We start from the raw sequence: 12,329 nt of genomic DNA on the forward strand, positions 1-12,329 counted from the left end.
ACTCATTCTGTTATCAGACAGTCCATCTCTGGTGTAGCAGGTGAGGAATGTCACTGTACTGTACCTCTCCAAATTTCTTTTTGCACCTGTTACAATGGTGGCCCATATTGCCTTTGAAGTAACAAAATACAAAAAGCTTGTAAATACTTGACAGCCCACTATGTCTGTGGCTGTCATATATGCAAGCAATGAGTTAGAACTGGAATGAAGTTTTAAAACCATCTCTCATCTCCTCTGTACAGGTACATGAATGCCATTTTCCAAAACCTGATGCTTTTCATTTAAAAGAACAGTCTGCAATGGGAATGTGTTTTGTTACTGGGAGCCTACAACATCCCCCACCTTTAATCAGATAAGCTGAGCAATGTGTGCAAACACCAACCCCTCCCCCTGTACCAGCTGACCCAAACTTTCCTTTGAAATGGGACATTTGGAGAAGCCTGGCCAAGGCTTGCCTGGCATCATCGGAAGCAAGTCATCGAAAGCAAGCAATGAGTTAGAACTGGAATGAAGTTTTAAAACCATCTCTCATCTCCTCTGTACAGGTACATGAATGCCATTTTCCAAAACCTGATGCTTTTCATTTAAAAGAACAGTCTGCAATGGGAATGTGTTTTGTTACTGGGAGCCTACAACATCCCCCACCTTTAATCAGATAAGCTGAGCAATGTGTGCAAACACCAACCCCTCCCCCTGTACCAGCTGACCCAAACTTTCCTTTGAAATGGGACATTTGGAGAAGCCTGGCCAAGGCTTGCCTGGCATCATCGGAAGCAAGTCATCGAAAGCAAGCAATGAGTTAGAACTGGAGTTTGGACTGGATTTGGACATAAACCGAAACACTGCCATGTTTTATTTTTGCTTTTCCCAAGTTACCATCTTTCTCAGCCTCTTAGGAAAGCTATGTATTACTCTTTGTTTTACTGTTTCTTTACCATGATCATCATCATATACCTCTGCCCCCACTGTATGCAAAGTCTGTATGCTGTACATTCGCTGGTTGCACACCCCGCCAGCAACAAGCTGGCAGGGTGTGCCAGCTTTGGAAGAAAAGTGCTACATAAATACAAATATTTTTACTGCTGCCTCTGAGCAGCATGATCAAGATGGCGCCGCTGATGGCTGCCTAGGAGCTGTGCAGCTCAGCCAAATATGTTCCCTGTGTGATAACTGTACTGTCTCTGCTTGTATTGTTACCTACCTGGCTGTTTCGGCGACCAGTGGCGCCGCTGATGGCTGCCTAGGCGCTGTGCACCTCGGTGGGTATGTGTTCCCCACATGTAATGTTTTATTGTAATGTATGTAATGCCTTCTCCCCCTGCCCCCCCCCCCTTCATCCCTGCTTGATGCTGCACTGTAAATCCACAAAAAATTCCTAGTGTGCGCAAGCATACATGGCCAATAAAGTTGATTCTATTCTATTCTATTCTATATGGTTACCGTCCCTCTTTATATCACACGGTGGAAGTGAAATCATTGTGATGGATATAGTGATACAGATATTGGGGGAGATTCTCTATGCAAGAAATGCGGTAAAAACCCCGTTATCGGGTTTTTGCCGCATTTTGGGATGCTGTAAGCATCCCCCGCCGGGTTAACGCGGTTTTCTGGTGATGCCCCATAGAAGCCAATGGGCTTCTACCGCATCCCACTGCCGCCCCGCAACGACCCGCCGCCGCCCCGCACGGACCCCCGCCGCCCCGCATCGCCCCCTCCTCCCTCACCTGTGTCTGGGCAGCACAGCGCAGTGCTGCCCGGACCTTTGACCTCCTCCCTGCACTGATCCTCTTCCGGGTGCAGGGAGGAAGAGAGCCCAGCGCAGCAGCAGCAGCGCCGGGTGTGTGAGGGGGGGGGGGGGAGCCGCCGGGACCTGCTGGGACCCGGCGACTCTCACCCCAAAGGACAGCTCTTAACGCAAGAGCTGTCCTTTGCTATAATTATCGCAAATGTTACAACATATGCGATAATTATAAATGCGATGGGTGGCGAAGGGGGGCGGAGATTCTTAGAGAATCTCCCCCATAGTGATAAACGTTTATCACATAGGTCCCTATCTGATTTCTTTTGGTTTACCACGATGGTTAATAATCTTTTTATATAAATATTTGTTACTTGTGTACTTTCACGGCTCCCATCGCGTGCCATCGCATGCCAAATGTAGTGGCATGCGATGGCATGCGATTTTTGCAATTTTTTTAGCATTATTGTCGGTCACACCGGAACACAAAGGCCCTTATTCTGATTGACGCGGACTTTACCGCGTACTTACGGATCGCGTCTTTATGGCGTCTGCGCATGCGTGGAGAACGCTACGCGCATGTGCCACGCCTTGACTCGGTACCAGTTCGGCCAAATCCCGTCCAAAACTGTTCACCGCTATCAGTCGGGAAATAGGGGCGTATTATGGGCGTCATGCGGAATGACACATGGGCGTAGTTTCAAAGTGGGCAAAACGGGGCGGAAACATGGGCGGACACGGGGGAGTACACTTATGTTGGGGGGCGTACATTCGGATACCACTCCGAATGCACGCGATCAAAAAGGGCAGAAATGTGCGGTGTCCACAAGTGTACTATTGCTTTGCGGACACCACTCGTTCATGCGGTAGGCGAACGTACGCCTAATGACTACAAGCATTAACACCTGAACCCAATAGAATCTACTCCTTTACTCATTACTCACTAATAGGACGCTTGTCAGTGCTTTAATAGAAACCATTGCACTTCAATTGCTGTAAGGGTTAATGTGTGCAATGCATGTGTTAGGCATGCTTGTAAGGATATATTGGCATCTAATTGATTCCAATTCCAAATAAGAAGTTTTTTATGAGGATAGGTAATTGAATAAGTGGGTCATGTGATGTATTGCAGAATATACATCATAGTGGGTTGTTTGGCGTAAATACTCCGCTTACGTGCGGTAGCACCGCTTGGCTCCCGTTCGGATGCGGTATTCCCGAGCATACACTGTAATACTCTGTAATACCGTGCCGAATCGGAGTGTTTCTCCCGCACACGCATGCTTTGTATGTCGTCCGTAAACACGCCCTGTTCTTAAAGAGTGAGTCCGTCCGAATGCGGAGGACACGTGGGCGTTTCTACGGACGATGGCCGCATGCGGCAAAACACCGTGGCGTGCGGACCGCTCCGTAAGAATGCGGGAATTTCCGCACAGATCAGAATAATGGCCAAAGTGAGGGTGTTTTATGTGGGTGTATTAAAACGGCAGTTTTTTTTTTTGTTTAACTCAGGAGCCCGAGGTGTGCTCCCTACCACCAGTGCTGTGCCTAAACACGTGCAAAGGGGGCCGTGCGATCGAAGTGGGTCCATCTCCCGAAGGAGATAGGGCCCCGTTTTTCCCCTAACCCCTCTCAACCATAAGGCCGAAGAGGGGAAAATAGGGAACGGTGGGTCCTCCTCGCCGAAGCTTAGAGAGACCCTCATTCCACAACCCCCGGAAGGGTTAGGACGGTGGGTCCTCCGCACCCGAAGGTTTGGAGAGACCCTCAGTAGACTTCCCTCCGCCTTGCGGCTCGGGGTCGTCCTCGGGGTGCACAAAGCTCTCCCCAAAAGGCGAGAGCTTCGGCACATTGGGGAAATGGAAGGCCCGAAAGGGTCGACCACACTACCCAAAAAAACGTGACAAAACTACAAAAAACAAGGAACGTGAAAAGTGACAGACGTGAGAGGGGAAGAGAAATAAATAATAAAGGACCCTAGCCAGAAGGCCAGGGTGGGGGTGTGAAAAATTGTCCTACCCCATCCAAAAGGACGAGGTAAGGACGTGAAGCGCATACCTAGAGGGGAAGTGCGCAGTGGTGATTTGGGGATCACCCGTGCATGTTCGGCACCCCCGAGTTTCCCCGGGGGCACAGTGCAGCCTCGGACTCCAAGCAGCCAGCCAGTCAGCGTCCGACCAAGTGTTTCTCCGCTCAACCAGTGGGCCCTTTCCGACCCCCCGGCATGGGAATGGATACTCCACCGGGCTTTTTCGGTGAGTCTCCCCCGCAGAGGCCCAAATAGGCCAACTGAGGAAGAAGAAACCACCTACTCAGTCCCGACGTTTCACCTCTCCCAGGGATTGAGTACTGGGCTGGGCTTTTCGCTGTCTCCCTGGCCGGGGGCGACATGTTACCCCCGGACCAGAGAGCAATCTACTCGGTCCCAGCTTTTCCCTTCTTCCTGGAAGTGGATACTAGACCGAGCTTTTCGAGTGACTCTCCCACAGAGGCAAAGACCCCTGAACAAGAGCCCCATCTCAAAGCCCGATGCTTCTCCCCTCCCTACCAGTGGAAAGAATGGTATTCCCTCCCTAGCAGGGCATCAAGACTAAGCTATTCCTAGCACTCGCCCAGAACCTGAGGATGACTCATATCCTCAGGCTCAGTAACAAGATGCTACGGTACTGCTTTTCTCTATTCTCTGCCAGGGGGCGTTCCAGACCCAACTGATAAGAACAGATACTACACTTGATCTTAGCCAAAAGGCCGAGAAGCGTATTAAAATGGCAGTTGCTAAAACCAATTGGGCTAAAGGACCTTTCACAGCCCAGGGGGAGGAGCAAGGCTGGGGGCCTTGCAGCTTCGCTATCCACGCCACCAGTGGTTGACTTTAGTAAAAGCGTGGCGAGCATAGTAAGCCTGTGAGGGTCTGTTTGTGTCCCTTCTTCAGACCTTGCTCTTCCTCCTCTCCTCCCCTGTCACTTGACAGGTTCTTTAGCCCATTTGGATTTAGACCTAACCATATAATGACTATTATGCTTGATATGCAATTTTTTCTGGTTAGATCTTATGTACATACATGATAAACATATTTAAAATAGCATTTTTATTTTATGTATTTCCAGTTCATGGAAAATCCTTTTCAAGCCTCACATTACATGTGTTTCGCTTTAAAACAGATAGCTATAGTTACATGTTGATAAATGAGTAGGATTATTATAAGGGCAATACCCTCACTGAGAGCCCCATAATTACAAAGGTGGCAGACGGGAGTTGGAATTGCTAGCATCTATTATATTAGGACATTGGGTATCCGATTGGTAGGTCTATAAGGTCTAGGTTGACAATCAATAGGTTGACACTAACATTAACCCCTTTTTAAAAACAACAACATTCAGGTCGACCTATTCATGTGTTCACCTTTTTCACGTCAACCTTTTTGCTTGTGTCAACCTTTTTTCAAAGTCGACCTTTTGCATGTTGACCTTTTGTCAATAGCGACATTTTGCATGTCAATCTTTTGGTGTTGATCTAGACCAGTGTTTTTCAACCACTGTGCCGTGGCTCACTAGTGTGCCTTGAGCTGTTCTCAAGTGTGCCCCCAGATCTAGAGATGCCCAAACTAGTTTACAGCCACCACCAGTTCAACTGTTATTTACTGGTCTTTTCAGTTAAATTTTTGTTACCTGTGGGGACCAGTGTGATTGTTTTTTTATATGGGGGCCATTATATTTTTTTTGTTCTGTGGAGGCCAATGTGTTTTGCCCTGTGGGGATCTCATGCTAGGCCTTGTCAATTTTAAAATCTTATTTAGTGTGCCTCAAGGTAAAAAGGTTGAAAATCACTGATCTAGACACTACAGACCTTTCCACACTTGGAAAATTGATCTGACAAACTGATATGAAAAGGAAAGCTCCTTAACTATCACAACAGAGAAATGATACTCTTAGGATGCTACAGACCCCCTTCACTGAAACGTGTCAGCATTGACTGAGCTATCATCACAGAAGCTGTTTTCGCACAGTACTTCTCTGGCACTTGCTGTCTACTAGGAACCTAATAATAAAATAAGTTATTTGAAGCCTTGATATTTATAACCATCAGCACTAATTAGAGATTTGTTAAATTGCATGTGCTTTCAGTATTTATTATATATATTTATTGAGAGGGCCCAGACCGTGCACTAAGGGTTGGTCAAACCTTTGTGGCAGCTTGCAACACCCCTATTTGGAGACTGGACACACCCATAGGCATCTAACACAGCATTCCCCCCGATGGGCTCTTCATGTGGCAGTATGACACTGGCCACCAGTGGTTTCCTGTACCCCTGTGGGCCAGTCCAACCCTGTATAAATGATTTATAGATCTCATTCATCAGTGGTAAATGCATGATTTTTAGAGGGGGATTTCCAAATTAATTCCAAAATCTCCCACTCTGCAGCACATTGGAGTAAGTATAAGAGTCTAGCGGAGGGGTAACAGCCCTGAAAATTGGTCTTTTTATACATTGGACACTGTATGAATACAGTATTAATATTTATCAGTATATGGTCTATAGTATAGGCTGTTTCAAACATTTAAATAAGATAAGTGGTCAGGAAAAGCTTAAACATATCATCATAATAAATAAATACACAAACAGAATATAACCAGTACTGTACTTTGTAAGCTCACAATCTCCCACTTCATGGTAAGGCTCCTGTCTCTTCCTCTGACACCTGCTCTCTGGTCCATTGCAATGTTTGAGGGCTCAGATCCACACGTACAGTAAATGTGGTAGAAGAAGCTGGTACACTAGGCAGCTCTGCTCAGTCCCTTACACTGCATGATGTGCTGGCATCTCTACTGATCATATTACAGCAGATCCGCCAGCAACACGGCGCCTCTATCTGACTGAGACGCGCGTGCGTCCCCCACGCACGCGCGTCTCAGTATCCGGGCGGCGGGGGCGGCGGCGGGGTTGCGGTGAGGCGGACGCAATACTGTCCGCCTCCCGCTCGAGGGGGCTGGGGGGGACCTCTGGCCACTGTGGGGGCACTTGCCAATAGAAGTGGGGTTTACAGGCAACCAGAACCCCCCCCCCCGTGTTTGCCTATGGTCATAGTGAATTGTAATTTTGCCCGTGTACATTTATTCCACTGTGACCTATCCCCGATGTATGTGTATTTAATAAAGTTAATTTTGAATTTCTTCAGCCGCTTTAAATCCACAAAACTTTAGAGGCGTCTCAAGTGTACCTATTAAATTGGGTTAAAGCTGATATTTTGTTCAGCAAAGTAAAAAGAGAGTTAATAAATAAGAAATACTGTGTGAAATTTATATCAACAACATGAAATGTACCTCTGCTAATGGTGTTATAAGCTTAGATTTGGCCAATAACCCTACTAACTATTATTACATCATTGATCATTGATATCGTCCATCACTTCATTAAATGGTCTTCTGGACCTAGTTCTTACAGTGCAGCCTTTTATCACACATGTATTTCCAGTGGCCTAAAGCTGTCTCGGAGCATGTAAGGTGTCTGAAGCAGTGACACTTCTTGCTGGTGTTTATGGTTTGTACGCAATAAGCCTCACATTACAGCAGAATGATACAGCCTGCTTCAGCTGCCTGTTCTATGTGATCCAGACCCTATTACATTATTAAATTACAGGACTTCTGTAACCATATCACCAGGGATTGTAGAACAGTATCACTTGTTTTTCATCCTGCACATTATACAGTGCAAATAGGAAATCGAGTATTATTGTTGGCACTGAGGAACGACAGGCCTTGTTTTCTGCATGTACACAAATTGTTTCCATGTTTAATTAGCGTATTCTGTTTCTTTCCTCTCCTCAGGGACAATTGAACAACCTTAGCTTTTTGCACTTTGTAACCAGAAATACACTAGGTAATTCAATCTGTTCTCACTGGACTCTTAAACTTTTTTATTTAATAATTATTAGCATATACTGGGGCAGATGTATTAAGCCTTAGCAAGAGATAAATTCAAGTGTGATAAGGAGAGATAAACGTCCAGCCAATCAGCTGCTTACTGACTTTTTTTTTAAACACAGCCTGTAACACGGCAGTTGGCAGGTGATTGGCTGGACGTTTATCTCTCTTTATCACCCTTGCCTTTATCTCTTGTTAATGCTTAATACATCTGCCCCACTGTATGTTGTGGTTTTTTTTTTTCAATAAACTATTATAGCAGACAAACATACAATGCCATCATTTTATTACATTAAAGTCTCTTAATTGTATATTTTATTCACAACATATACAAACTGGGCAGAAAAGAACCATTTATTTTGTCATGCTGCCAAGAACAGGTGACTGTAATGACAATAATTTTATTCGTACACTTGTTCGGTGGTTCTCAAACGGTGTGCCCTGGCACCCTGGGGTGCATTGGGGTACTTGCAGGTATGGAGGATTTTTTTTCTTGAGAGGGGGAAGAACCCACTCTCTCAAGAGCCCCGGCGCTGATTAAAAATAGGTATAGATAAATATAGAAGGTTTTTTTTGTATATTTCGAACCTTGAATGGCTGCTGCAGGTGTGGGGAGTTTGCTAAACTCCACAGAGAATTTCTAGAGACAAGTGTTTTGTAGGGTGTACACACCGCGCTGTCAATCATGTAAATTGATTGGTATAAATAAAATGATTTAGTCACGCTGAGCACACTGATGAAGGACACGCTGTATATAAGATAAAAAGTTTATGGAGGCAAATAATATAAATAGTATAGGAAGGTAAAAAACAGAAACTGGAATATAATGTACATACAAACATATGATATATGATATTCTAACCGGTTAGAAAATGTTAATTAATTAATATTATTTGTCTCCATAAACTTTTTATCTTATATACAGAGTGTCCTTCATCGTTGTGCTCAGCGTGACTACATCATTTTATTTATAACAATCAATTTACCTGATTGACAGAGCGGTGTGTACCCCCACAAAGCACTTGCAGGTATGCCTTCGATTGGTGGTCCAAAACCATTTAAAAAAATGTATGGTCAATCTGAGAGGCAAAATCAGTGCTTGTGGCTGTAAATCATAAAGTATGTGGATGAAAATAAGCAAATTCTATCCCTCACCACATAAGTGAACCTAAGAATAACGTAGAAACAAAACTTAACTTAATTTTTAGTTTTTAATTCATTTCTCAAAAAATAACCTTTTGTCCTATGGGTGCCGTGAAAAAAATTCCAAATATTCTAGGGCGCCATAAATTCAAAAAGTTTGGAATCCCCTGCACTAGTTTAAAGCCCGGCAAAATGACTGCTTTTGAGGCTTACACACGGAGCAATTTCAGGGCATTTTCTAAGCGATCTCAGTAGATTGCTTAGAAGATGCACAACATTGCTCCGAGTGTAGGGGCCATAGCGATGGCAATCCTAGCGTAGTCTCTCCTACAATGTGCATGAATTTGAACCTCAGTGTTCTCTATTGTTTCGTTCCCACCATAATTGAAATCCCTCTACAAACAAAATGAACGGAAGCAATCGTTGCTTTTGTAGCTTTATGTATAGAAAATAAATCCTGTGACACGCTACCCCTTTAGCCAGGGGCATATATAACAAAAGTAGACAGTTGGATAAGAAGATAACAAGTTATCCTGGTGGGGCGTCTGATCTAGAGCCCTTTAGTCAAGCAGCAACTTGACTAAACTTGACAAGCAGCATCAGACGTCGCAAGTAAAATTGTACAGGTGTGTACGCGCTTGTCAGCTGTTGTTTGTGGATGGTCCGACGGGAGTACGGTCGGCCGAACGCTTGCAAAAAAAAAGGATTGTATAGATGTGTACCCAGCTTTAGAAAATAGCACTTCACTCCCTTACAATATACCAAATAAACGCAAGGGCTAGCTGCAATAAAAAAAATTCAAGATGTGCAAATTTTCTGTATAGGAGAATGTTAACCTTATTTGATAATGCACAGCCTCTCCCTTGTTACAGTATTTCTAATATATTAAGTGCATGAGCTATCAAACAGCTCTTAATTCTAATAATACATTTTAAAAAAATGATGTATTAATTTGCACACCTTGTATTTTTTTAGCGCAGCAAGGCCTGCCAAAAGTAGAACATCACTCATTTCTACATATGAGGCTACAATTTAAAAGAAAGATTTTGTTATGGTTGTAAGTGAGAATTTCAAAGTGGAGGAATGGAAATATTAATCGAGCCCTCATCATCCTGAGTAAACTTCTTATGCCCTAAATGCTCTCCTTTTGTCATAAAGAAAAATGATAAATTCCTTAGTAGCGTTAACTAACTACATACATTGGTGTTCCCCTGAATAACAGAATGGTTAGTCTCATATGTACATATACAAGATGAAGAAATGTCATTACACTTGCATCACCTGGTGTTGCAGTGAAGTGTGCAAATGAAATTCTGTGTTGCCCAGATATTAGAAATAACATATACTCACATATGAATCTTACTTCTTAACACTAAAAATTTTTTATAAAACACAAAACACAGTGCAATACAGTACAAACAATGATAATGCAGAAAGTATTTCATGCACTCACCCTGTTATGGGTAAAATAGTCCTAATGCGTGTAACTGTATCTGTTTCCCTCTGATAACGCATCCTATCATACCAAACGACTTGCTTCAGACATCAGATATAAGGCTAAAACTAATTTTAATTTTGATACAAAATAAAAATCCAACAAGGATCACGTAAATATCTGTCTCTGGAAAGATCATCCCCACATGAAACTCAGTCCAATTGGAGTCATGGAGGGTCTTACCGACCAATACATGTCCAGATGTTTGCGGATGGATCTTTCTCTGTGGCCCAACGCGTTTCGACATAGTTCAGTCTTTCTCAAGATGAAACTTCATTACAAAATTGGGCATAACCACATGTAGCAACATGTTTGGGTCCGGTACTGCAGTCCTGGAAGTCCCCATATGATGGCGGCCATGAGTGCAGTTTTGAAACTCTACTCATCTTTCAGGACTTCATGGCAACCTTAGGAAGACCCACTAAATCAGGTCATTACAGAGCACAGGTAAGTGTTAACAAATGACATCATTTTATAGCCTGGTCTAGCAGGTGTGTCCCAGGGATACTTAGTTATGTACTATATGTTCTGTACCATTACATTGTTGGTCATTACCAGCATCTAAAGCATATTAAAATTTCCAGGATGCATGTTTTCAATACAAGTTATATATTTGACTTGTGTGCACTACCATCTTCTACCGTAACAGTAACACCTGTGTTTGATAAACAGTCAGTGACCTGGGCTGCTATGTCATATGTCCTGATACTTTGTAATCATTAATTTATTTCGCAGTCTTGTATTGATTGCACTGTTCTAAGTTGTGGCTAAGACTTCATCAAAGCCATTACAAGATCACAGGCAGTTTGGATTTTCTCTTCCTTGGTGTGTTAAATCAATACATGCTTCCAGCCTAGAAACATACTTGGATAATTAGTGAGATTATACAGTACTTATATCAATGACATAAAACTAGCAATTAATTAAAGAATAAAGAAAATAAAAAAAATCTGAGGCATCACTATGTCATGTTTAGCTCATTAAAGCATCAGATCCCACCTACTTTTTAGGTGGCATGTTAATCTAAGTCTCATAGGAATCTGAAACTTCCCAAACTAAGGGGGTATTCAATCTCCAGACACTATTCCTGATGGGAGAAATAGCGGTGGGGCCCTATTCAATTCTGTCTTCCCCAACAGCATTGAACAGGGATCTCGGCAGAATGTGCCCGAGGTTCTACTGACTGTGGCCGCAGCTCGGCAATTTCCGGCCGCTTCTCGTGGCCACGCACCCTTCTCGCGCTCGACAGGTGGGACATTGAATCCCGCCTGCCAAATCATTGTCGAGCTGGCCGAGAACGGAACAGGGTCATGACTGTCCGGCCAGCCCAACATTTCTGACCCTGCATTGAATACCCACCAACATATCAACATATGTAAAAGCACTAAAATGTCTTTTAAAAGTGTGATTATCTCTTATATCTTAATTAGGGCTAATAACTTTTTTTGGGGGGCAAAAACAGGTTAGACATTTATTTTTTGATTAAAATTACAATAATGAAAAAATAAATAAAAGTAAACACCTATGGCTGTATTCGATTATTTAATTTTGCCAGATCTCACATCTAAAGGTATGGGAGATGCGGGGCGATATTCAATTGATATCATACTCCTTGGGCCTGATGTATCAAGCTTCAAAAGTGATAAAATAGACAGTGATAATCAGACAGCCAATCAGCTCCTACCTCTCATGTTACAGGCTGGGTTTGTAAAATAACAGGGAGGAGCTGATTGGCTAGCTGTTTATCACTCTCAATTTTATCACTTTTGAAGCATGATACATCTGGCCCAAGTATGACCAAACTAATTGGTGCAACGTGAGAAAACGGTGAAATGGGTTACTTTTTCTGCATCTCAGCTCACCACTATTATTTCGTTTTTTTGTTTATTGTCAGAGTCTTTCAAAACTGACGATCTTTAGATGAAAGCGTCAAACTCATGTCTGGAAGTGTTGATCTGTACACTTTTCTTTGAAACATTACTGTCTAAGATGGTACATTTGTTGTGGAATGAGGCACTGATCGATATTGTC

The 12,329-nt window shown here is 43.4% G+C and overlaps 1 pseudogene; it reads right to left on the reverse strand.

Moving 5' to 3' along the window:
- Nucleotides 1-4,391: 4,391 nt before the first annotated feature.
- On the reverse strand, nt 4,392-4,498 carry LOC146006111 (U2 spliceosomal RNA; annotated as a pseudogene).
- Nucleotides 4,499-12,329: the final 7,831 nt, after the last annotated feature.

Source organism: Crinia signifera, chromosome 5 (assembly GCF_055691185.1).
Source record: "Crinia signifera chromosome 5, ASM5569118v1, whole genome shotgun sequence".
Taxonomy (NCBI): Eukaryota; Metazoa; Chordata; class Amphibia; order Anura; family Myobatrachidae; genus Crinia; species Crinia signifera.